Raw genomic sequence first — 27220 nt, forward strand, 5'->3', positions numbered from 1 at the left:
CTCTATGACTGTTTGTAAGATTTGGCCCCTGAAGTAAGTTTATACAGGAAAGTGTAGGTATGGAAGCCGGGACCCTAGAGATGGTCCAGTCCAAAGTCTCATCTTAGAGAGGTGAAAAGTGATGTTCAGAGAACTAAACCTTTCCTCCTACATTTAGGTTGTGCAGATGTGAAGGAAGTAAGATGAGAACCAGGCCTCCGGACCCCTAGCGCGTGGCTTCCGCACTGCTGTCCTAAGGGCACAGTGTTGGGAGCAGAGGCAGGCCTGGCTAAGGCAGGACCCTGGGGGACGCAGGCGGGGCTGCGGAAGGCTGAATCACGATGCTCTCCTCAGCCCAGACTGTGCAGTGCTCTCGCGCTGTTGAAGGTGGAACACCAGGCAGCAGACCCGTGGATTTCAGTCTGCAGAGCCTGTGTGTGCTGCCGGCTGCGTACGTCCTCAGTAAATGCAGGCAGAGCGGCTCGGCCCCAGCCTCTCAGGGCAGCTGCTGAGGAGCACACTATCAGCACAGGCAGGGCTGCCTTAGGCCTGGTGACTTCTCAAGGACCCCTGCCTGTCCCCGGGCCTCGCTTGTCCCACCCAAGGATTCAGTGAGGCTCACCTCAATGCCGTTGGGGTCTCACAGCTGCCAACTGCAGGGGAGGGGAGCTGGCGCCTGGGGTGATGGGGTGTGCTCGGTCCAGAATTCTGCTTTTCCCAGAAGACCACAGCCAACTTGATCTGGATGTGGAAATGAGACGCAGCTGCCTGAGAACACACACGTCATCCTGCCTGCGAAGCTGAGCTGGTCCGCAACAGGCAGCGGGGCCTGGATGCTGCCTTCGGTGCAAACTGGTTCCACTATCGTGGGCATCGGCTAATTTATGACCAGGTTTTCAAGCCTGTCTCACCCCACATAAGCCACTGAGAGAGGAGGAATAATCAAACCCAGGCAGGGGATCAGCTCCAAGTACCATGGCCAACACTTCCTGGTGGCCTTTGCTGAAGTGTGTGTGTGTGTGTGTGTGTGTGTGTGTGTGTGTGCGTGCGAGAGAGAGAGAGAGAGAGAGAGAGAGAGAGAGAGAGAGAGAGAGAGAGAGGGAGGTTGATTGGCTCACACACTGATGGGAGAGGTTGGGGGAAGTTTTCCTGGGTATCAGCCTCCCCGGGGTGTCTCAGGATTGACTTTCCACTGAGCCGATTGACAGGGACTGCGCCAAGGGCTAAGGAAGGTCAGAGTTTAGGATTCCTCTTCCTGCATCTCAGCACGTGTCTTTGGTAACAATTAGGAAGCTCAGGGTAAGCACAGACCCAAGTGCTAACTTTATGTGTTTTGTTTCAGTGACACACTCTCTCCACCATGGGGTGGGCTGCAGTCACAGGTGGGCTCGGACACATGTGCACTGCCTGTCGCAGGCATCTGACAGCTGGAGCCCATTTGTTGGAGGCAACGCGAGACAGGGGCGCTCTGAGCTGGCTGGCTGGCCCAGCTGGAGCCTTCCTTGGCAGTAAAGGGCTTTTAGTGTGGCCAAAGTATGTGTGTCATTGGGCTGAGGACTGAGTCGAAGGGATTAAAGATCAAAAATATCACCTGACGGTTATTAGTTCTTTTGTTATTTTTGTGTGTCTGTTCGTCTACTTAATAATATAGTAACTGTTTCAGGTTTAATTGATTGCAAATAGTTTTATGTTTTGTTTATCGAAGAAGTACAGCTAGAGGGCTAATGGAAACACTGCATCTTAAAATGTCAGAGCTGGGAGACCTCTCAGAAGTTGTCTGGTCCCATTTCCCCCATTCGATGTATCAGGAATTGGGGCCTAGAAAGGTGGGCTGACTAGCCCAGGATCATGGAGTGAGGCTACAGATGGAACTCGGGTCTTCCTCCTCTCCCTACCCCGGAGTGTGCGAGAACTCTGTGTGCAGCCGGTGTAGACCTGAGGTTGTCCCTTCGGCAAGCCATCGTGGCTGATTTGGGAGTTCAGCCTCATTGGCAGCAACCAGAGGGATGGATTCTCTGGTAAAGATACCTCAAACGGTGGCTTCCAGCCATGATTCCATCCCATGTGCATGTAGCGTTACAGTTTGTAACGGGCTGGTATGTATGCATCATCCTCTCTTATCTTTCCCATGACCTTGTGTCACAAGGGTTAGCCCCATTTTATAGACGTGGGAACTCGCGTCCTGGAGGTCAATCCTTAGGGGCTCCTGAACTTGCCAGTTTCCTTGAGATGATCGCCTTTCCATCAATTTCCTCCCTCTCCCCTCCATCCTTCTACTACCAGGCTCTTTCCAGGAGACTCCTCTCTTGTTCTGTGCTCCCCCACCTCTGCCAATTTCAGCTCAGTCCCCTTGACACTTGGTCAGCTCCTGGAGTGAGTGTGTAACCAGGAAAGGAAAACATTGCAGGGCCAGGAGATCTAGTTCCTTGTTTCTTCTGCTTCCCGGACAGGCAGAGAAGTTATGAGCTTGGGCAATCACACCATCATTCATGTTATCCCTTTGCTTCTTCACTGGGTTCTCTTAAAAATAAAAACTTAAGCCTTTCCCCTACCCAGCTGGCCCTCATGCTACCCCATTTCTTTTCTGACATTCCCCCAAATATTTAAAAAGTTTACGTTTCCTGCCTTCAAGACTTAATGCCTTGCAGTCTGGTTATTGTGCCCACGACCCAAGCGTGAGGGTCACTGATGACCACTTGTTTGCCAGACTCAACAACTTTTCCTAGTCCCCATACTGCAGCTCCATTCAGCACTGCTGGCCACCATCTTCCTTCTAGAAACTCCTCCATTAGCGTATCGGTCAGGAAAGGCTAGGCTGTGCTGCGGTTACCAAAAATCCCAGTGGCTTAAAGCAAAGAGGTTGGTTTCTCACTCTTGATGATCTCTGATTCTGCGCCATATCCTCTCACTAATGGACCCGCAGAGCAGCCCCTACTGGAACTGTGGTCACTGCAGCAGAGGAAAAGGAGCTCTCGAGTGCCTCACATCAGTTTTAAATGTCTGGCTGAAAGCGACATATTGCTTTCACTTACAGCTCATTGGCCAAAAACAGTCCTTTGTGTCCACTAGCTACAAACAGGAGTCAGGAATGCCCGTCCCACCTCTCTGGATGCCCCTTCTTCACCTCCTTTCCTGACTTACTCGGCCTTCTCTCAACTCTTAAATGCAACGTTCTCCAATATATTCCAATATGCTCTCTAGATGCTTTTCTCCTTCATCCATGCCATTCCATTTTCTATCTTTCTTTGCAAACATTTCCCAAATACGTATCTCCACCCTGACCTCTTTCCTGACTTCCGGTATTAACTAGACATGCACGAAATCAGACACTTCATCTGTCTCATCCAAAGTCAGTCCCTTCCACCTCTTTTCCTACTTCAGAGATGCTGGAGGCCCAGACTAGTCTCTCTGCTGCAGCTGCCTTCCCATCAGCCTTCTGCCACTGGAAGTAGACTCCTGGATTTCACCCTCTCTGCTCACAGCTGTGCTCCTAGCGATCAGAGCTCTAAGTCCCCGACTCTGCTGTAGTTGACCCCAGTGAATGGGGTGTGTGCCATTCTGTTACCAAACCCAATGTCAGAACTTTACTTCGGTCCCATACTCTGCATCCACTGGGAGTCTGTACCAAAAGGTAATTCTAGGGAGGCTTTCCCTTTCTCTTTCTCAGCTCCTCTTATTTCTTGCAGCAACCTCTGAGAAGCAATTCAGATCCAGGCCTCTGAACCCCTCAGTTCTTCCCCGAGGTTCAAAGTCTCCTCCTGTTCTCAAAGCAGGGCACTGAACTGTCTCTATAATCTCATAGCTGTAACAGCCCTTCCAATGGTGACTTTTGGACCGTATCATTTTATAAGAAGGGGAACTGAGGTCCAGAGAGAATCAGTGACTTTGCCATAATCCCAGTGACTCATCTAAGCATCTTCTACTAGTCCTTTTGCCTCTGAGAGTGGTTTCAAGGCTCCAGTTTGCCCATGGCATGGAAGACGTTTATTTGTGAGAAAGAGGAGAAAGTGGGGACGCTGAAACATGGCGCCGAGCTGGGCGCCTGCAGGCTGAGTGTGGTCACTTGTCACTGCTGGTTTAGGTCAGCCACCACTTGGCCCCGCCAAGCAGAAATCTTGGATGGCAATAAATAGAACCATTTAGCTATAACAGGCTGAGCCCAAGGAGAGGGTGAGGCTTGGGAAGAAGATGGATCCAAGGAGCTCTTGGCACGTCTAGGGCCTGGTAATGCACTCTTTTCCGTCTTTGTGAAGGCCTGATTCAGTTACGCGTGAGCACTTGGGGAGCATTGCCTCAGATGCCTCCTGCAGCCCCTATGCCCTGGCAGTCCTGGTGTCAGCCTGCCTGCTGTCTGATTGGCCATGCGGAGCCTAGCCAGACGGCCGCTGGGTCCTGGCTGCTTGGGAAGTGAGAACTCCACCTCCCGGGCCTGGCTGGCCCCTGCCTCGTGGGCGCCAGCTTTTGATTGGGAGATCCCAGGAGCTTGGATCTGTAATCCGAGGTTTCTGGGCCTGGATTGAAGGGAAGAACTTCAACATGGTGAGTTTTATAATTCAGTTCTTCACATTGTCAGCCCTCCTGCCAGCACAGGGCTAGGGGCAGGGGTGAGGCGGGATGGTTTCTTTGGGGGTCCAGAGAATGCAGCCTGTTGTGTTGTGTGGTGGCCGGGTCCTGGGTCTGCTGGCCAAGTGGTGGGGACTGAAGGCGGGAGGAGGGCTACCGGAAGCCGAAGGTCTACGCGCCTTGAACCGGCAGGGGAAGCACCTGGGGCTCTAAGCGAGGGGCCTGTGTTCCACCCGACTTATGCGAGGTCCTGCCTCTCGGGCCTTGGGTGGAACTCGCTCCCTCTAGTTGGAACAATTTATTCCCCTCCGTCTCCTCTCCACTGACCTCCCCCCGGCTCATTCTGTCCCAGTCACAGTGGCGCCTGCCGCTCCCCACAGGTACCACACGTGTCCTGCCTCAGGGCCTTTGCTCTGGTTGTTCCCTTTGCCTGGAACACTGTTCCCTCTCTGCCCACTCGTCTAAAACTCTTCACTCTCTTCGAGTATTTGCTCAAACAAATGAAGCAAAACCCGACCACCCTATTCAATTCTGCAAACTGAATGCTCTTACCTGCCCCTTCTGTCTTTTGTCCACAGTACTTATTACCTTATAATGTACTGTTTTAATGTACATATTTATTAGACTTATTTTTTAATGTCTTTCTTTCTCCACCAGAATGTAAGTTCCCTGAGGAGGACCTTTGTTCTGGTCACTACCAGAAGCGTGCCTGGTACATAGTAGGTGATCAAAAAATAAACGAATCTGTCTTAAGAGGATTGGATGGTAGTTAACCCCACCTCACGGGGCGCTGGAGAATCTACTGGGTATTGTTTGGAAACATGCTTTCCAATAAATGAGGATCCACTGTTTTTCAAGTTCACGCTCAAAGGCTGAGGACCTACTACGGGGAGAGTGAGGTTGAAGAGGCTCTGAACACAGGACCGGAGGGGAAGTCTTGGTGGAATAAACATGCGAAATAGGCCTGTGCCATCGGCTGGTGGAATCAGCCACTCAAATGGTGATGTCTGCCATATTGGGCATCACAAACTATTGTGAGCTGAGCCACGGGTGGCTTGTTAATGACAGTAGTTAACCTGCTGAAGTGGACAAACTTTCTTGGGCAGAAGGGTGGGGATGGAGGTACAGCTACATGGTGGGAGGTGGTATGGCCCTAGTGAATCCCAGCCTTGCTGTAGCCTGTAGCCCACTGGAGTGTCCATGCAAATGAATGACATATGTTTAGGGTCTGAAAGAAAACATCTTGCCCTCCCCTGGGTCATGCCTCCTGTGTAGGCTGCTCTGGGTTCAAAGTGCAGAATGGGAGAGCCATGGAGTCTGATGGGCATCAGAGGGCATGTCACCAAACTGCTTATGACTCAGGCTTTTTGGCTGCCTCTTGCACCTTTGACCCTCCTTTGCCCCCCACCCTGTCGCTCTTTCTCAGACCCCTGTTATCCGAGGCCCTGGGTTCTACACAGGCATAGAATGTGTGTAATGTGACCTAGCTGTGAGTGGGGTTGCTGTTCAGCCTGGCTAATCGCTCTCACACACAATCCCAGTTATTTTGGAAGGGGGTGTGCACGTGATCAAGAGGGGTGCCCACGTGACCAAGAGGGGGTGTCCATGTGATTGGCATGCCTGTGTGTGACAGGGCAGGGCCCTGAATACAGTCTGAGTGTGAGACGTGTCATCCTTCTCATTAGGATTAAGCAAGACGAGTTTCTTTGTTTTCCCTGTTAGTTCATAACTTTACACCTCTTGGCAAAGGTTTATTGTGAGGTGATAACATCAGTGTCTGCGCATCAAGTATGTCATCCCATTTTTCTTCCCGTTTCCAAATTAAATCGAGCTACAAATTTGTATTGTACAATAACAGAAGACTCCATTTTTAGGCCGTTTTCCTCTGGAGTCCATGCAGGGGCACCAGGCACGGAGGAATTCAGCTGCTGAGACCTTTCCTATTGTCTCCAGAACCCCGCCAGCAGCGCCTTCAGCCGCAGCCTGCTCAGGATTGCGGAAAAATCAAGAGCCGGGTGCGTTTAATGCCTCTTCCTCCCCAAACCCCCAAAACAGCTTCCTCACTGCAAAACCAAACCAAGCTCAGGTGATTGGTAGTGCCTGGAGGGAATCTGGGGCTGGAAACAAGGGACCCGAGGCCAGTGGTGTTCACACACGGGCTCTCAGTGCCCCTGGGGGGCCACGACGCTCAGGCAAGCTCCCTCTAGACTCCCTGCCTCTGGCTTCTGAATTTGTCACCAAAGCAGGTTCATCTGGCCGAGGCCCGAGGTTGAGCTAATCTTTACAATCAGGAGGGACTTTGCAGTGATTAAAGAGGCATTTCCTGCTGACATGTTGGTGCTAGCAGCTTCCAAGTCATATAGAAGAGGAGCTGACATGTAGAGCCCTGGGAGAGTGGCTGGTCCTCGCTGGGGCAGCGTCCAGGGTGGTCTGCACAAAGCGTGCAGCTCTCTTGTGAGACCATCCTAGCACTTTCCTCTGTAGTGCGTGCGTTCACCGTCATGGTCAATGTAGGTGGCAGGGCAGGCTTGAGTTTGAGTAGAGACAGTTGTCTTGTGTGAGGTATGGTTACCTTCCAATTATTTCCAGAGCTTGGAAAAACTGGAGGATCCAGGAAGGAGAGAGCAGGCTTTCCTCCCTTCATGGGAACGCCCCCACGACTAGAGGATGGATGTATACACTTCAGGGGGCCTCCTTCTTATAGAAGGAGGAAGAGAGCCCCCGGGAGGTCAGGCCTTAGCTGAAAACAAAGAACTTGGGGAAAAAATGGGTGTGTATTAGGATACTGTCAGATGCAAGTGATAAAAATGTAACCCAAAATATCTTAAGCAAAGTAGAGAATTTATTATTGGCTGAAGGTCCTGGGGTAGAGGTCTGGCTCAAATGGCATCATCGGGGCTCTGTTTGCTCAAGTCCTTGGCTCTGCTCCCCACTACCGCTGGCTTTGCTCTGCAGATAGCTTTCGCCTTGGGCTGCAGAAGATGGCTGCTGACAGCCTTAGACTCATATGCTCCCCGCTTGGCACCAGCATTTGATCAAAGCGACTTCTATGTCCCAGCTTATTTAGAGAAGACATAAGACTGGCGTTGCGTGGTCATTTGCCAGTGGGCTGGGCCAGGAGAGCGTGGTCTTGAGGACATGCCTGCTGATAGAGCTCCATGACCGCGTGGAGACGAGTGCCCCCAATGGGAGCCAAGAAAATACTCAGCTTCTTCCTTTGCCCTCTCCAGGGGCCCATCTCTCTTCCATTTAGCACTCCCCAGGGCCAAGGGCTAATCATTTGGGCTTAGAATGAAAAGGAGAAAACTTATAGGAATAAATGCAAATTTTTACATTTTAGATCATTTGTCCATGTAGCTGAGAATTGTGCTATGCGGCTGCTTCCTACTAGGCAGGGTGAATACACAGGGATATCAGCTTGGTGCTTTGTGACCGCCTGGAGGGGTGGGATGGGGAGGGTGGGAGGGAGGGAGACGCAAGAGGGAGGAGATATGGGAACATATGTTTATGTATAACTAATTCACTTTGTTAGAAAGCAGAAACTAACACACCATTGTAAAGCAATTATACCCCAATAAAGATGTTAAAAAAAAAAAAAAGACACCCATCTGGTGGGAAGCAGCCGCATAGCAAAGGGAGATCAGCTCGGTGCTTTGCGATGACCTAGAGGGGTGGGATAGGGAGGGTGGGAGGGAGGCTCACAAGGGAGGGGATATGGGGACATGTGTATGCATGTGGCTGATTCGCTTTGTTGTGCAACAGAAACTAACACAGTATTGTGAAGCAATTATACTCCAATAAAGATCTACTAAAAATATAAAGAAAAAAAAAGATGCCCACGATGATATCTCCCATCCACATGTTCCTTTTGCAACGTGACGTCACGGCCCACCAGGAAGGGGCAGGTCTTTGTCCTCCTTCCCTGAACCTGGGTGGGGTTTGCAACTGCTTCAGTGAGCAGAGTGTGGGGACGTGGGGCTCTGGGCTTCCAAGGCTAGATCATAGTGGTTGATAAAGGTTCAGACTGGTTCTTCCTCTTTTAGGACACTTGCTGCGGGAAGCCCAGGCTGTGTGAAGAGGCTCCATGCAGGTGTTTTGGCTAGTAGCCCTGGCATCAGTCGCCAGACATCTGAGTGAGGAAGGCTCCAGCCCAGCCCCCGCCTTACTAAAACTGTGTGAAAGAACCACCTTGCCGAGCCTGCCAACCTCCCAAACTGTAGGTGATAATAATAATAGTAGCAGTAATAGTAATAATAATAATAGTAATAATAATAATACACGTTTCATGTCACAAAGTTTGGAGTGTTTTTTACACAACAATGAATAATGAGGATGCTCGATATGAAGGTCACAGGGAAGTCTTAACCACCTACAACCTGGAGATGAGCTTGAGCCACGGCTACTTAAGCTCTAAAATACATTTTAAGAACAACAATTTGGGTTGGAAGGAGCTGCCTGGAGTGTGGAGTTAATTAGGGAAGTCAATGTAGGCATTAAACAGATGGTTGAACTTTTGGGGTGGGAGAACAGAGGCAGTGGGACATCTTGGCTAACAGTATTATTAACAACATTGCCAGGAAGAGCCAATATTCCTCAGAAACTTCCCTTCGGGGGGTGGAGATGAAGAAATAGAATTGCCAGTTCTGTTTCCCACGTCTCCTTCTGCTTGGGGCAACGTCTGGCTGGTGGGGAGTATGGCGTGTGAACCCTAATGGGAGCTCTGTCGGTTCTCATGACTTGAGTCATTTTTGCTGAAAATCTGTCAGGTCTCCCCAACCCCTCCCACCCAAACCTTCCCGAATCGCCCGGTTCTCACTGGTCACTCTCACTGCAGTTAGCAGCCATCCCACATGGCTTAGCCCTTCACTGCAGCTTTTCCCTCTGCTGCCCTCAGGACAAAAGCCTGACTGGGCTGCTCACTAGCTCACCTCCCTTCTCCTGGCTGCATTCCTTGTCCGCAGCCTTCCAGAAGAACTGACAGCTATGTGAAAGTACTGTCCCTTTTCTTGGGCCCTTGCAGATGCTGCTAATTCTTTCAGAAATGTTATTTCTCCCTCTCTCTTCCCTGCTCCTCCCTCCCTCCCTCCCCACCACCACCTCACTGGGAAACACACAACACTCCTCCCCCACAACTTCCCCTCTGTATCCCGCCCATGCCTAGCCACCTCCCAGATTCCCATTAAGAAGCCACTTCCTTCAGGAAGCCTTCCATGCTGCTTCTGGGACTGGGCTAGGGTTCTCCCTTGCTTGTGCCTCCCCTCCTCACACATTGTTTTGCTCTTAGAATTGTCCGGTTGCTGGTTCCATCTAGAAGGTGGCCTCTCTGAAAGTGGGGACTGTGTTTGGTTCATCTCAGAACCTGTTTTTGTCAGTTTGTGACCCTCCTCGGCCGAGGATTTCCTTTACGCAGGGCCAGGCTTTGTCTTCACACCTCATGGGGATGAGCACACATTAGGGCTCTGTAAAGCTTGTTGACTAGCACCGTGATAAGTTTTGCAGAGAGCATTCAGAGACCTAATCATGCATGAGCTTCTCAGTCTAGCATAATGGACAAGTATGTGGGCTCTGGAGTCAGCAAAAGACCTGCTTTGAGCCACGGCTTCTTTCTGTGACAGTCACGGGGGTCGGCTGCTCAGACTTCCGGCCAAGAAAGAACTTGTCACGGAGCTGTGGGGAGGGCACTTAGCTGATGGCCTCACGCTGCAGCACCTTTGGGGCCCTTCACAGTGTTTGAGGCCAGGCTGCTCTCAGCCTGGGCATCCCCCAGCCAATGACTGAGTGCAGTGGGGATGCTGGGGCCTGGACAACTCTGCTCAGTGCGAGGCCCTCTGTGTGCAGCCTTTGCTGGAGTTACCTGTTGGGCTATTGAGATTTTCTCAGATATGTACCCCGGTGTGACGCTCTTCTGCTCAATCTCCCTTCCTCTCTGTTCTCCTTTCACAGGTGTCAGGACTGCATTGCAGTGTGAAGACTCCCCTCGTGCTCCTGCCCCCGGCCCTGTTTATCTTTCACAGGCGTTATTCCAATAAATCTCTGGCATTTCTGACTTATCTTGGCGTCTGCTTCCCAGAGAACCACCTGACACACTCTGTGACCTTAGACAAGCTTCTTAAATGGTCTGTGCCTCAGTTTCCTTATTTGTAAAATGGGCATAGTAACAGTAATGATTTCATAGTTTAATAGTGAGGCTTAGTTACATGTTAATTACGCGTTAAGTGCTTAGTTTCCTTTCTGCCACATAATAAGCACTCAGACAAAAGTATTAGTTACAGCTACTTAATGCTCATATACATGAGACTTGGTGCTTCCCAAGAGTCCAGCACCCAGCACCCAGCTCAAGATCCGGCATGTAGTAGGTACTCAGTAAACACTTGGTGGGTGAGTGGAAGTCAGTGAGGCTAAGCAAGGTTTTCCAGTGGAGCACCAAGTGCAGTCCCTGACCAGTCTCTGCAAATGGACCTGTATCCCCAGATAACCCACCTGAGTAAAGTCTCCCATCAGCTGGGCCAGGATGAAAAGACCCCCACCTGCCCCTGGGGACCACCAGCAAGGCTTCTTTGTCCCAGTTAGTCCTGCCAGCAAGTGGGTTTCCAGAATCCAGAGCAGCCCCATCACAGGGCAGGGGGAAGGGGCAAGTGGGGGAAACCCCCATCCCTCTCTGTAGAAAGATGTCCTTCATGTCGCTCCTGGAAAAGGCCAGGCTCTGGTGTGCTGGGCTGAGCCCTGTCTCAGAAGGTGTGGGTAGGTGTACGGGCCTGAGGGTGGCACCTGACCTTGATTCAGAGTCCTTCCATGGCCAGGAAGTTGCTATTCTCAGGGCTAGGATTTCCAAAGAGCTAAAAGAAAGAGGTGGAGGCAAGTGGAGGCCAAGGAACACCCTTTTGTCTGCAAGGTCACAGGTGGTGTGCTGTGTGACCAGTTTCTTGGTCCAGAATCGCCGTGCTCAGACATCTGCCCAATGGAAGTCTGTGCGTTGCTGCAGGTCAACATGCATCTACCCACCCTGGCCCGCTGGCAGACAAATCTGCAGAGCTAAGTGGCTTCAATTAGCTGTTGTTTGGACAGTTCATTTATGAGGTGAATATTTGGAAATGACTTTTATTGAGGTATAGATGTCACAAATGTAATTTTCACCTGGGAATCTTTTTTGGCATAAGGGACACAGAGCTTGCCCAAGCTGACTTCTAAGGCTTAGAGAAACAGGTTTTCTCTCTGATGTCCTTGGAACTCAGGGCCAGGTCTCAGAGAGTGAAGCTGTCAGTGATACTGCAGCCCCCGTTTACAGAAAACTTCCTATGAGCAGGGAGCTGTGCTAAGCGCTTCAGTGAATACTCACAGCAGGTCTCTGGGGCGAGCATCAGATCCCCATTCTATAGATGAGGAACCGAGGCCTCAGAGACAAAGTGACTTGTAGAGGCCACATAGCTGAGGGGCCAGGGTTTCAATGCCTGTTGCTCAATCTCAGTGTCAAGTGTCCTATCTTTTCCTGTCAACATACCCAGAGGGAAAAGGACTCAGGGGGCAGGAGACTGTTGTTTAGTATTGATGTGTCAAAGGAGCGCGGGGATTAACTGAAAGCGGTCCCAGATGTCCCAAACCTGGAACGTTTGAGCAAGAAAATAGAGTGGTATTGGATTATAACCCAGAGTATAAAATAAATATCTATGAATTCATACCGATATAAATACATGATTAAATACAAAAATAAATGGGGAAGAACAGACAAATCTTCTGTGCAGAAGAATTCCAAATAATTTACATAGATACCACACCCCGAAGGAGGTGATACACAACTCTACATCCCTTAAGTATGGGTTGTACATGATGACTTCCCTCCAAAGAGTAACAAATGGAAAGGGGAGAAAGTAGAGTCACTTCTCAGTGGAGAAACCTGGCAAGCACGGCATTAGCCAGGTGATCAAGGTCAACATCTACCGCGATAAGTCTTGCGCATAGCGTGTCCCTTTCAGATGATGTGATGAAAACGACATCTTACCTCTATGGTCTTCCTTTCAGTAACCCATAACCCCAGTTTAATCATGAGAAAAACATCAAACAGAATCACAATAGAGGACATTTGACCAAATACCTAACCAGCACTCCTCCAATCTGTGAAGGTCATCCAAACAAGGAAAGTCTGAGAAACTGTCACAGCAAGAGTTGCCTAAGGAGATATGACGACTAAATGTGACATGGTGTCCTGGATGGGATCCTGGCACAGAAAGAGTTATTGGGTGAAAACTAAGGAAATCTGCATCAAGTGTGGACTCTAGTTAACGGTAGGATATCAATATTGGTTCATTACTTGTAACGATTGCACCGTGTTAGCGTAAGATGTTAATAATAAGGGAAACTGGGAACTCTGTACTATCTTCACCATGTTTTCTGCAAATCAATGACTATTATAAAAAAAAAAGTTTATTAATAAACAAAACAAGTCACCGTAACAGGTCAAGAAAGAGACTGCAGAAGAAAGTCAAAAGCTTTGTATTTTAGCACTTTTAATAGCACATTTTTCGTGCTTTTTGAAAAGGGACTTGCATTTTTATTTTGCACCGGGTCCCACAAATTAGGTAGATGGTCTTGGTGCCAGGCAGCAAAGCTGGTCCTGGAGACAAAGTGGGGTTTTCTGAGGTTGTCATATTTTCCCTGGGGCCTTCCTCAGCCAGGACCACGTTGCATAGCAGGATTGTTCTGGTGGAGGGGTATTCTCTCCAAGAGGGTATAACCTGAGGGCCTTGTTCACCAGTTAAGTATATCCTAGGCCCTCTGGTAGTCCTGGCACCAAAGTCCAACTCAAGTGCACCTGCTGGGTGCAGGGCACAATGCTAGGAGGAGGTTGTCCGGCAGGACGGGAGCTAGGTTTAGGCTTTGCCCTCTAGTTATCTATGGCCTCAGCGGAAAGGCGAGAAGACATCTTCACAGACAAAGAGGATGAGACTAACTGTGTGGGAAGGAGAGGTGGCACCGCTCAGCCGCTGTCAAAAGGAATCATGGTTAGGAAAGCTTCCAGGAGGAGGGGGACGAGAGGTTACCGCTGAGCCTTGATGAGAGGGTGGAAGTCAGCGGTTAAGATGAGGCCCAGGCAAAGACTCATTCAATGGCATGGGGGCTTGACTCGGAGGAGGCGTGGGGAAAAGGCCAGGCAAATGGGTTTGGGAGAATGAAGAAGAGTCTTGCAAGCCCTGCTAAGCGGTTGGGACAGGACAACGCTACGACTCTTGAGCAGGGTTGTGACGGGGCCACGTGTGGGGAATGGAGAACCTCCAGCTGCAGCAGGGAGGGTTCACTGGGGTGGGGCAGTGAGAGAACTGGATTCCCCAGGCCTGCTGGCAGAGAGGGTGAGACCCAACTCGGGTCACTGTGTCCTTGCACAGTACGAGTGTCCACACCTGGCGGCAGACCACGGATGGGGGTGGTGGTGGTAGTAGTCTGTCTGGGCAGGGAGGGGGCTTATCACCGACGTTGCTGAGAGCAAGGTAATAAGAAAAGGAGAGCCCACCAAGAGTCGATTTTACATTGTTTTTGAATTGTCCACAGACGTATGTACGTCTCCTAGAGATGCAGCTTGGTGAATAAAGTTGCCGGTCTGGTCGACCTGCCTTGGTCCAGCATAACCCACTTTCTAGGGCCTTCTGTGCCCATGACTAGCCCTGGGAGAGTAGGGGTGGGCTAGCCTTCAGCTGGCCAGGCCAAGCTAATTCAGACGTCACCATGGCACCTAAATGGGGTCAGGAACGGTCAGGAAAAGGCGGTAGTGAACCAAACTCTGAAGAAGCAAGTACAAGCAAGTTTCAGGATGTGAACACAGGCCCCAGGATTTGATGCGCCCCGGTATTCAGAGCTGTCCCAGAGCCTGGTCATTGCACACTGGCTGCCAGCTCGAGACCACCATCCTTCCAGGTGTTTCAGGTGATAAATGGAATATTTATAAATGGAATGGAATGTTTATAAACGGAATATTTCCTGCCATATCAATAAACGATGTCACAGTCACCAACGATTGCAGCCCTCCAAAGTGAGCTGGTGAGCCCTGAGGAAACTCGGGGCTGAAAAGAATGCCCGCCATCTAGCAGCCATCGGACTGCAGCCACTCCCCGCAGTGAGCCCTGAGGAAACTCAGGTTGTGAAAATACAGGCCCCAGATAGCTGAGGTGCATATCAAAGGAGTGATTGCCCTGAGCCCAGACTCTTGCATCTTCCCGTACCTAGAAAAGCCGCTAAATGCCTTAACTTGAGATATCTGGTTTTCTTTATTTAACAATAATCTTTTGACGGTCCCAATTACCTGCTGTTTGTTGCAAAACCCCTATTTATCCTGGCTCCTCCCAATGCCTCCTCAAGCAGTTTCTCTGAGTTATCTGTCTCCCAGGCTGCAGTCCTCACTGTGCGCCGAATAAAACTGAACTCGCAACTCGCGCGTCGCGCATATATTTTTTTTAAGTCAACACAGGGGTCTTCCGGCATCTCCCTGCTTCTCCTGAGCACACCACACCCATCATATTCTCAACTCCGCCCGATGTTCCCCCCTCCCCGACCCCCATTGCCCACCCGCACTCCCCCATCAAAGGTGAGGCCCAGGACCATCTTTGAGGGAGCTTCACCTGGCCCCCAGACACATGGCTGTCTGGGCCTCCCTAGTGCTGTCTGTCTGTATCTTACCAGTTACCCCGTGTAGTTTAGGCTCTTGTAGAGTTTAGATTGGGAGCTCCCTGAGGGAAGACGGAGCCGGACAAGGTAGTCCTGTAACCGAGCAGGACCCCGTGTGTACCTCCGTCAAGTTTATGATTAACCTCCTTGTCTGAACCTTTAGTCTTTTCCTTGTTCAAAACTTGTTCTCCTCAAGATTGAGGAGTATCTAAGAAAAGGGGGGAACTGTAACGGAGCAGAGGACCCTATGCGCCCTCCCGGGACTGACCTTCCCCCATATCCTCTGCTGTAGTTCCCCTCAGGATGTACCTAGATAATAGCATTTGACGCACATTTCCTGAGTTGTTTTACAGATGTAAAAACCCCCCACCAAATGGAAGATGTTAACTACTTGATGACCCTGAACACAGAGCCCCAGGCCTCCCGGAACCGCAGGACGGATAAAGTTAACACCTGTGACACCACCCTGATCCCTCGCCATCAGCCAGTAAAAGAACTGTGCACGATCTGATCACGTACCCTGTGACCCGCCCCCTCCCTCACCTGGCTTTCAAAAATGCTTTGCCCAAACCCTTCGGGGAGCTCAAGGCTTTTTAGGGCATGACCCACCCATCTCTTTGCTCGCACAGCCCTGTGCTAAACCTTTCTCTGCTCCAAACTCCGATGTCTCGGTTTGTTTGGCCTCACTGTGCATCAGGCACCTGGACTTGCGCTAACGGCCCCACATCCCTGTTTTCTACCTCCCAGGCCTGTGGGTCCTGGCTCCGGGGGGACTGCAGCAGCCTCAAACGTTCCTGATCAAGATTCGTCTGTGCTCCTGGGAGCTTCGTGTGGGCAGAAGTTGGGGCCAGGGGGCTGAGGTATTTGCTGGAGAGTCTGGCTTTGGGGCTGCTCTCGATCCCTGGGCTTACGGGCCTTACCTTCCTCCCTTCATCCTTTCTTGTGCCCCCACTTTCCTCTCTCTCATCGTCAGGTGCCTGGAGCTGCTGGCTTTTCCCTGTCAGGCAGGAGACCCCGGAGCTCCTCCGTCCTCTCTCTTCTCTGTAGGCCAGGGAGGGCATCATTGGATCCGTGGATGAATTCACTCCTACCAGGATCCTGCATCAGGATCTTCCTGAACTTTCCCAGAGGCCTCCTGAAGCGAGCGCCCTGAGGTAAGACTTAATGCGGACGGGCTTTGGCTTGGGTGGAGAGGTCTTCCATATCCCTTAAAATTTCCTTCTGTCTCCATCCATTTATTCAACCACCCCTGTCTGAGTTTCTATGTTGCGCAAGGCATTAAGAATAGAAGGGTATAAGAGGCAGTTCCTACCCTCTAGGTGCTTATATTCTAGTAGGGCAGAGGGCAAGTGAACAGATAAATTTAAGACAATGTCATAAATGATGTCATAAATATTACCTAGGAGGTTTTAGGAGAACAGCAGTAAAGCCTGTAACCCCGTGTTGGCGGGTCAGGAAATGCTTCCCTGAGGAAGTTACAGCTGAGACCTGTAGTGAAATTTCTCTGCCAAGGGGGTGCCAGTCCAGACTCAAGTCTTCTTTCCCTGGAGCAAGCGCTAGAGAGAAGCAGGGAGGACGAAGGACCCCAGGCTCGGAGGAAGCAGGAAAGGGAGGCCGATGGAGGGCTAAGTGCAGTTACCAGCACCAGGGCCCAGGTCAGAAGGGGACAAGTGGCCCCGCTGACCGGGCTCTGAGCCCGTGTGCTGCTGGCTGGGTGCCCACCCTTCCTTCCTTCGCCTCAGGATGAGGCTGGGCTTCCATGGGGGCCTCAGTGACCCCAGCTGGAACCAGAGGCTGCAGGGCTTGGAGCCATGAGCCTGGCCTTTGTCATCAGCTCCTTGGCAGGGTCATGATAGCAGAACAGCTTGTCCTGTCTCAGCTGGAACACTTTGGGAGGGTGGGGCGGTGCCGACCTGCCAGCCCAGCCGCTGCTCTCCACTTTCCTCCCTGGATCTGATCAAGTGAGAATAAATACAGCACACTTTTAGTCCAGCCTTGTGGAGCCTTGGTGTTGACCTACCCAGGGAATTCCTGGGCACCCTCCGCTGCTCTTTTTAGCCAGACTGCTATGTTTTGCAAAAAGAGGTTGAGGTCATTGAAGATCCGGTGTGGATACCCTGACCATGGCTCTGGGGAATGTTCTGGAGGCGCCGGGCCAGAGGGCTGTGTGTCCTGTCAAGGCTCCATAGATGTTCAAGAGCTGTGGACTTTTAGGGCTTAGAAGAGACTTTGGGAGCATCCAACCCAACTCCCTTCTGTGAGGATTCCCAACAGGGACACCTCCCACAATGACAGACTAGAATCGCTTGGGGGTGCAGTTTCAAATTACACCCCTCAGTGATTCAGACCGTCTCCCTGGGTGTGCGTGTGCCTGTCGGGGTGGTGGGCGGGAGGTGTAAGAGTGTGATGTGGGAGGGGACACATGACTGGAAACCATGGCCTCAACATCCCCTGTCTCCCAGCCCCTGCCTGGATGCCTCCAGTTAGGGAACTTCCTGCCACGTGTGGTATCCGTTCTCGTTTGTAGAGGGCTCAGTCGTTAGAGGGGACAACTGCCTTCCAGAATTTATATCATTGGTTCTGGCTGGAGGGAGGAGAATAAGCTATACAGTCAGACAAACCCAGATTTTTATCTCCCTTCTGCCATTGAATGCACGTGACCACCTCTAAGAACCACCTTCCCCCTCTGTGAAATGGGGATATCTGTGCCTGCTTCTCAGAGTTGTGGGGATTCCAGTGAGTGTAAAGAGCTTATCCTAAGGCCTGACTCACTCAGTGTCTGTCCCTTTCCTCCGTCCTCTTGGGCTCCAGAGAACCAAGTAGCTTCCCTGTCTGTGAGGCTGGGATTCGGATGTGTGAAAGCTCTCACATCCCCTCTGTTTCCTTACAACAAATGAAAACTTCAGTCCACTTTCATTAAACACCCAGAACAAGCAAACCAGGTGTGTATTTGTATGCTCGGGCTGCCGTAACAAAGTACCAAGACTGCGTGGCTTGAACAATAGAAGTTTATTTTCTCACAGCTCCCGAGGCTGGAAGTCCAAGATCGAGTTGTCATCAGGGTTAGTTTCTTCCGAGACCTCTCTTCTCTGCTTGTAGGTGACCATCGTCTCCCTGCCTCTGTACGTGGTCTTTCCTCTACTTTTCTGTGTCCTAATTTCCTCTCCTTATCAGGACGCCAGTCATATTGGACTCTAATGACCTCATTTTAAATTAATTACCTCTTGAAAGACCCTATCTCTAAATACAGTCACATTGGAAGGTAGTAATGGTTAAGACTTTAACCTGTGAATTTGGGGAGGGGGGGAGACAATGTAGCCCATAACGAGATGTCACGGGAACACCCAGATGTTTGAAAGCTGAGTTGAAGTGACAAGCTGAACCCGATCCTTTTTTGTTTGCTGTTTGTTAAGTTTCCCTGTGGTCTTGTCCCAAGGTCCAGCTGGGTGGAATCTGTCCGCCTGGGCCCGGGCCACTGCCGGAGCTCAGCCATGTGTGGGCAGCTCTGCCCTCTGTACTGCGCAGCCGTAGACTGTGTTTCTATCACTGATACTTCGCAGTGTTTTGTAGAGGTAATTCCTGCTTGTCAGCAGTCACATTTCTTACTCAGCTGCTCATTCATTTCTCTAAAGGCTCTTGACACTTCTGACTAGCTCCAGAGCACTTGGTGTGGCGCAGATACTCGTGTGCTCTCAAATCCAAGTGCTCTCACACCTTGGGACCCGGCCAGGATTCCCGGCTCCTTCCATTATTCTTAGCCTTGAAATGGTGGGAGCAAGCGTTTCAAAACCAGACTTAGGTTTCTGCAAACATATTTTGGCCTTCCTGCCTCCCTATTTTTATTTCTTTCATATTTGGAGAGAGAAAATTCCCAGACATGGGCCTGGGAAGCAGGCTGTTCTCAGGTCAGCCGGTGCCCATTGCCCACTTCTGGCCTCTGCCTGTGCCAGGGAAGCGGTGCTTCAGCTATCTGTACTGAGGTCCACCCCCTCCAACTCCAGGGAAGGGTCTGTGTTCCTGCATTCCTGGCCCCCTTTCAGATGAGTCGAGGCACAAAACTGTCCAGGCAGCTGCCCAGGTGGAGGGCATGTCTAGACCTGGGTCTTGTCCTATTGTTTCTGTTGGAATCGTGCTCCCCACGTACAAGACCCTGCAGACTAGCAGGTTGGTAGCTGCCAAGTTCATCCAAACTCCATCTCAGGAAAGTGGGCAATGTTCAGCCCTGTTGGCAGCCCCTGCCTCTTTTCCACCTTGCTGTGTGCTCACTGGCCTCGGCTACTGGAGCATAGACATGGCTCCTTCCCTCTTAGCCCCATAGAGCAGGGGACATGAACCCAGAGGAAGGGTCCCTGCCTTGATGTGTCTTGCCTGGGTGCAAAGCCTGTATGCTTTGGTGGTGCCTAGGTGACATCATCTGTGGGTGAGGGCAGAGGGTCATTTATCTTTTTCACTGTACGGAGAAGGCTTTGGCGGCTGTGGCGGTTTGAATGAAGACTGACCCCCAGCTGGGGGAGTTCCTGTAACCCCCATCCATCAGCAAGAGTGCTTGGGTGTGAACGGGAATCAAACAGCCCAAAACATTTGTTTGGCTTTTACAAACATTTGTTTGAACATTCTTCTTCTCTCCTGCTGTGTGATTTCTAGATTCAGGCAACAATGTTAACTTGCTTCCTCTCCTCTAGCCCTTTGCAAGGGTGGTGTCTTTGAGGGTAAGTGTGCATTTATTTAAGGAACCATAAGTATTAGTGTTCTCTTCAGGGAAAAAAAAAGTCACCAAAATGTCCACCCACCCTCACTCCAACCAAATTTAGTGGAATGAACACTTTGTCTGTCTTGATGGGAGGAACAGAAGCCAATAGCAAGCCTGGACCTAGGAGAGGGTGGGCGTCAGTGGTGAGACCTGTGCTTTTCTACAGCTCTTTCAGATACGGCTGATGGGATAGTGAGTTCTCCTGAAATCATGGCAGCCTAGGGCCAGATGAAGGCTCTCAGATGGGTGTAGCCTGGAGAATCCTGGGGTGGCAGAAAAGCATCTTCAGTATCTCAGGGGCCATCTTGTGGCCACCTCTGTGTGGCTCCAGTGGGTGGAACTAGGACCTATGGGTGGCCATCGTGGTGTGGCCCATTTCTGCCCTCTGGAAGGACTGACTTGCCGGTGCAGAGCTTTCCACTATGGGTGGGGAGCTGGGCGGTCAGAGGCTGGCTGACCACTCGGCTGGCATCGTGTGCAGGTGACCGACTGCTGGTCGTACCTCTACCTTTGAGTTTCCCCCTGAGATTTTGTGTTTAGCCTGGAGCACAGCAGCTGGGGATCCTTCCTCCCTTCCTCCCTCCCTCTCTCCCTCCGTCCTTGCCTTTCTTCTTTGCTGTCCTTCCTTCTTTGCTCCTTCCTTGCTGTGGGGACAGAGCTCTGAGACAGAGCTGCAGACGGGCATAACTGCAAGGTACAGTTGGTTTGTGATCAGTGTCTCCAGCTGTTTTCAGGGGTCCTCCCACCCCCCACCAAGCCCAGGCCTCAAGTCTGGCCATAGCCCCCACTAGCAGCCTGTAGATCTGCTCTCCCAGGCGGCAACACCCTGGGCTGTGACCTTCTCCAGGGGCTCTTGCTGTGGGACTGTAGCTAATGCAGCAAACCCACCTGCCCCGCCTTCCAGTGTGGCTTCAGGGAGATGGAGTGCAGAGGTGGGCAGCCCGGGGGTGGGGAGAGAGCCGGACATTTGGGGCAGAACGGCCCCTGCCTGCTGGGTTGGTCCAGTTCCCTCTGGAGAGCAGGTGGTCTGCTCAGCTGAAACAGTCTAGATCAGGATTCTCTGTCCCCTCAATCAGCGCCTCTGAAAGCTGAGGCCAGAGGAAGTTTCCCCACTTCTACTCACATGCAATTTCCATTTGTCTTGATGTTTCCTACAAGGGAGATCTTACCCTGTCATTTTCTCCTCTACCCCACATCTCCCTCCCTCCTGCCCCTTGCTGCCCCTCTCTAGGACAGAGTGGAGTCCCCCAGCCAGGGGCTCAGGGGACTCCGGGCTCTGGCAAGGCCGTGCCATGCCTGGTGGGGATTTTTCCTGCCGCTTGGGCCTCCTGGCCTTTACAGAGCACAGCGAGGGGGCTGGACCCTGGAGAAGTGCAGCCTAAGGAAGAGATCAGGGTGCAGGGGCCACGGCACAGCAGAAAGAAATCCAGGACTCTCTGGCATGGAAATGAACCTGGATTCATAGGCTCTGCCCCTCCCCTAGGTTCTGGCTTCAGGATCCCACACCCTGCAGCTCAGAACACAGTGGACCTTTCCAGAAGCCAGCATGCCCTAGCTCCAGGCAGAGGCCCATCGGCTGTGCAGGGCCTGTAACTGACAAGACAGGGCAAGGAGGGAGTAGCCCAGGCCCCAGTGACTTTGCAGCCTCATTTCCCTGAGAGCTATGGTCTTGTCAGCTACTGAGATGGGCTGAGCTGGCTTAGAAGGTTCTGGAAGAACTTATATAACCCAGAGAACAGTGGGGTGGCACAGGGACAGCAGGGGCTGTGCCTGTGGCCCAGGATCTAGGCCTCTTCACACCTCATGGAGTGCTCTCCTTCAAATGACTATCACAGGCCAGTGAGGGGCAGAGGGGTGAGAGATGAGGGATGTGGATGGGACAGAAGCACAAGCAGAGAAGGGTTAAAGTGTTCGTGTGGTCCAGTGCCCTTCACGTTGTTAAATGGCCTGAGATATCGCTATACATTTCCCTTTTCTGTTTGAGAGACTGGTATGATGTTTATACTGTCACAGATAAAAAAAGAATGAAGGCTCAGGCCATATTTCACAATTTATGTACTTGACTTCATGTCCACTTGCTATTCCGTTCTAACATTTATATATATATATTTTTAGGTGACAGTCTGAGGAGCATTTTCTCCTACTTTCTGATGCAGCATTGACGGACATAAAGGAAGGCATTTAGCTGATGGGTAAAGGTGACTTTCTCTGATGGGCTTAGGGCTGACCTAGAGTTCAGACCTGGACCCTGGCACCCACAGGGCTGGAGGAGGGGAGTCGTAGGCGGCCGAGGCTCAGCGGGGCATGCTTCTGAGATGGGAAGAGACCACGGTCATGGAAACCGGGAATGCTGCTGATGGATATTTGTGAGAAATGCCAACCATGCAAAGAAAGGGACCCTTTAGAGTGAGACTAGAGCTATACTGAGGCGAGGAATGCTGGGCCGTGGTTAAAGGTGCACAGACGTCGGTACAGACATGGAGAAGCAGAGTCGGGCATCACAACAATGGACATTTTTATGGAGACCCTCTCCTATGCCGGGAGCGTTGCACGATCACTGCTCATGGAGGATGCAGCATCATTCCCAATTTCTGACGAAGGACAGTGGCAGCGTTACTCAGTGGTAAGTAAGTACCTGGGATTTGAGTCCGGTTTATTTGATTTTGAAGTTCTTGAGCATTTCACGCAGTCTCTAGTAGACTCCGAATGCATGAGTTCCATGGAGGGCTTCTCGGAAACAAATGAATCTGTCCCTCAGTTTAGAGAGAGGTAAGGAATCTGAGGCCCAGAAGAGGGAGGGGGAATTTCCTAAAGCTATCATGCCAGAGAGTAAAAGGAAAGAAATCAGAACCTAGTTCTCTAGACTTGTGGTGTAGTGGAATGTCAGGATCCCAGCCTTAATACAGAACGCTCTAGATTGCCACACCTGTTGTGTACCATTTTTGATGGTTATTATCTCTGACAGCTCTACATTGACATGAATAAATTCTACATGAATTTTAAAGTTCTTTTAGAATGTATTTATACATTATTCATAGCATATTTATATAGCCAAGTGAAACCTAGAGCACAGCTTCTGCTTTTTTGGCCATGACCCTACATTTTACATTGTATCTCATTATACACATATGTATGTGTATATATACATTATATGTATAACTGAAACATATGTTTTCTCAAGTAATACTTACCCTTACTACGCGTGATACACTTTGATTTTCTATTCTCATCTACTCTATTTTGGTAAAAATATGCTGGTTGTGAACTGTCTAAATCAATTTCATGACAAATTAATGGTTCACGACCCCCAGTTTGAGACACCATAACCTAAACTGTGTCTTGATCAGACATGGTTTGAGAAAAAAGTCATTACAGAAGTGACGTAAAGCTGCCAATTATCTTTGGTCATAAATGTTAAAATAGTAAGCTTTGAGTTTCACAGCATCAAACAAGAAATTACATACATGAGAAAAATCAAATGGCACAGGCTTGGATTCTCTCCAGCCCACAGCTGATCTGTGATGCTCCTGGTAATGTGTGATGCTGCGTTTTATTCTCTGCCTGGATTTCTGAACTAACTGGATGTAGCTAAAGATGCAGATGACAGCGGTTGTTACACTGCAAGGCAGTAGGCTCTGAGCTGGCATCTCCCTAACCTAGGCATCTTGCTTCTAGTTTAAGGCTCTAGGAATTTACCGACGTGTGTACATCAGACACTCAATTGCATATGCTGGTGTGTAATTAAGGTCTGGTGCTTCGTATGTTCTTAGGAACGTGATTGTAGGCACTGGACTCTCTAGTACGCCTCCACAAGCCTGTTCTAATTCATTTGATATGGCCAGCTCCCTAAGGTTTGCCCTATTCCATCCTGTACTCTCTCTTCTGTTTTAGTCGTTTTTCTCTGACAGGGGCATGGAATGGCTGCTCCCACTGACTCCTGGAATTCTCCTTCCTTTGATATAGTGGCGTTCTACCTCACAGCAACCAAGTTTTCTTTCACTCCATTTAGGATTCACATCCATCCATCCAACCATCCATCCATCCATTCATCCATCTATCCATCCATCCATCCATCCATCCATCCATTCATCCAGAAGTGCCTGGAGTTAGGAAAGTCCTCTCTTAGAGATTAGTGTTTAAGCCAAGACCTGACTGATGAGAAGGAGGCAGTCATGGGCAGATCTGGCAGAAAAACACCTCAAGAAAAAGAATGGCAAGTGCAAAGCCCTAAGACAGAAACAAGCGTGGTATGTTTGAAGAATGAAAGAGGGCCAAGCTGGCTGGTGGCCATGAGGAGAATGGTATCCGATGAGGTGAAGAAGTGGGTGGAAATCAAAGTGCACAACCAGCATGACATAGGTGTAGACCGATCAGAAAGGAATGGCTGGGTAGGGGCCAAATTATGCAGGGCCTTGTGGGTCATCATAAGGACTTTGGACCTGACAGTTGTTGTAATGGGAAATCTTTGGATAGCTTTAAAAAGAGGAGCAATACGATCAAATGTAGGATTTTAAAAGACAACGCTAGAGGACTTCCCTGGCGGTCCAGTGGTTAAGACTCACGCTTCCACTGCAGAGGGCATGAGTTTGATCCCTGGCTGGGGAACTAAGATCCCACATGCCGTGTGGCACGGCAATAAATACATTTTAAAAAATTATTTTAAAAGAAAATAAATAGAACTCTATAAAACAACAAGATACCACTACACCTATTAGAATGGCTAAAATCCAAAACACTGACACTACCAAATGCTGGCGAGTAACAGGAACTCTTATTCATTACTGGTGGGAACGCGAAACGGTGTGTAAGACAGTCTGGTAGTTTCTTACAAAACTGTACATACTCTCACCCTATGATCCAGCAACTAGAATTCCTGATATTTACCCAAATGAGTTGAAAACTTACATCCACACAAAAACCTGCACACAGATGTCGACAGCAATCGCTAAAAACTTGGAAGCAACCAAGATGTCCTTCAGTAGGTGAGTAGCTAAATAAACTTTGGTACATCCAGAAAATGAGACGTTATTCAGCAAAAGAAATGAGCAATCAAGACTTGACAAGACATGGAAGAAACATAAATGCATATTGATAAGTGGAAGAAGCCAGTCTGAAAAGGCTACATGCTGTATGATTCCAACTATATGATATTCTGGAAAAGGTAAAACCATGGAGACAGCAAAAAGGTCAGGGGTTGGGGGAGGAAAGGAGGAATAGGTGGAGCACAGAGGATCTTTACGGCAGTAAAACTATTCTGTATGATACTATAATGATGGATAGACGTCATTTTACATTTTTCAAAACCCAAAGTGAATCCTAATGTAAACTATGCTCTCTTACAACAACAAGAGCGAACACTAATATAAACTATGGACTGTGGGTGATAATGACATGTCAATGCAGGTTCATCAGTTGTAACAAACATACAACGGTGGTGCGAGATGTTTACAGTGGGGGATGCTAGGTGAGCATGGGGGCAGGGGTACACAGAAACTTTCTGCTCAGTTTTCCTATGAACTTAAACTTTTTTAAAACATAAAGTCTGTTAAAAAAAAAAAAAAGACCACTCTAGTCATTGTGTGAAGAGTGGATTATGTGACATCAAGAGAGGAGCAAGGGAAGCAAGTTAGAAAGAATTTACAGTAAACTAGGTAAGAGGTGTCAGTGGTTTAGACTGATATTTTGATGATACACAGGGAAGAAGTCAAATTTGGGATATATTTGGAGGTAATGTTCCCAGAACTTGCTGATGAATTAAATACGGAATATGAAGGAGAGTAATCAAAGGTGATTTAAGGTCACTGGTCTCAGCATCTGTGTAAATGATTCTGCCGTTGACTAAGATTAGGACTTGGGGAACAGCAGACTTGATGAGTGTGTGTGTGTGTGTGTCTCTGTGAAAGAGGGGGAAAGAGAGAGAGAGGAAAAAGATGAGTAGATCTTTTGGTGCCAGGTTAGATTTGAAATGCCTGTAATCGTGGAGCTTTGGGGTCATCAAAACAATGATGCTGTTTAGGACCATGAGAGCGTTTGAGATCACCCAGTAGTTGGGAAGAGATGATGGCTGCAGACAGAGCTCTAGGTTGGGCACAGCAGGAGGTTATGGCAAAGGAAAAGGAGCAGTCAGTGAGGTAGATGGAAGACCAGACAAGAGTAACAGCCCAGGAATCTAGAAAAGAATGCATTTCAATTTCCTGCTACTGAGAGGTTCATTATCACGAGGAGAGAAGACTTACCGGTGATCCTAGTAAAACACAGGTCGTGGGTAACCTCGATAAGAGCCATTTTTGTTAGGTGGTAGTGATGGAAGCCCAGCCGGGGTGAGTTGAAGAGATAATGGGAGATATGGCGATCATTACAGGGGCAAGGTCCTGAGAGGCTGAGAGGCAGTCGAGTCAGAGAAAAGAGAATGGTTTGCTGTGCTTGGAGAAGAAATAACATACTTTGTCCATATCCCTATGGCAAGAGGATGAAGAGGGCCACCTTCTGAGAGTGAGGGGATTTTAGACTTTTGAGGGGAATAGAGAAGATATGAAACAGTTATCTTGGGGACTTGGAAAGTGAATTGAGTAGGCAAGGAAGTCAGATTATTGGCAGTGTGGAGATTTGTACTTACACATCTAAAGCAAATCCAGTTAGCATGACTCTGATGTGATTTTTCCTGCAGTGGTGGCTGGTTGGGTACAGACACAGACTAAGCAGGTTTATTGAGGTTCACGTCTCTCCAGGCTGGTGTGATATATAGAGAAAAATGGGCAGAAGAAGGAAACATGTGCAAGAGAGTGGATACAGTGCTGATCAAAGAAGCTGAGCTGGGTAAGGAGGAGGGTGAGAATGTGTGTGTGTGTTCTCGGGAGGGAGGGTAAGAGACTGGATTGAGCATCTCAGTGAGATCAGTGTTGCTGGAGCGGTTGCTCTGGATAAAGGGAAGAGGTAGCCAAAGAGTGGAGCTGCTTGACATTTCAGAGGTGATGCAGTTATTGGTTGAAGTAACTGTTTGAAAAGCTGTAAAGTACAACCATGGGAGGTGATGGCTGAGGTGGGATGGAAGAAGACGTTATTGAATCTGTTGGGACCAAGGAAAAGGGAGACCAGAGTGCCAGGGACAGACCATCCCTGTGGATGTTAAAGCTGCCAAGAACGACAGGAGTGGCGGTGGAGGGGAAGGCCGTAAGCCAGGACAAGTGCTGAAGTCGTCAGTAAAGGAGGAGGCTGACGCCAGATGGAGTGCTGGGCGCTGAGGTCTCATGACTTGTGCTGTAAAGAAGCAAGGGCTTT

General features: G+C 49.8%; 1 long non-coding RNA gene across 1 annotated transcript in view; it reads left to right on the forward strand.

Annotated features, from left to right (window-relative positions):
• LOC137205716 (uncharacterized) overlaps positions 1 to 10588 on the forward strand; it is a 52738-nt gene extending 42150 nt beyond the window's left edge. Inside the window, exons 3-4 of the long non-coding RNA XR_010934272.1 lie at positions 6417 to 6557; positions 10486 to 10588. This is a non-coding gene — a long non-coding RNA (uncharacterized lncRNA). The remainder of the gene's footprint in view (positions 1 to 6416; positions 6558 to 10485) is intronic.
• The last annotated feature ends 16632 nt before the right edge of the window (positions 10589 to 27220 follow it).

The sequence above is a fragment of the Pseudorca crassidens genome, chromosome 14 (genome assembly GCF_039906515.1).
Source record: "Pseudorca crassidens isolate mPseCra1 chromosome 14, mPseCra1.hap1, whole genome shotgun sequence".
NCBI lineage: Eukaryota > Metazoa > Chordata > Mammalia > Artiodactyla > Delphinidae > Pseudorca > Pseudorca crassidens.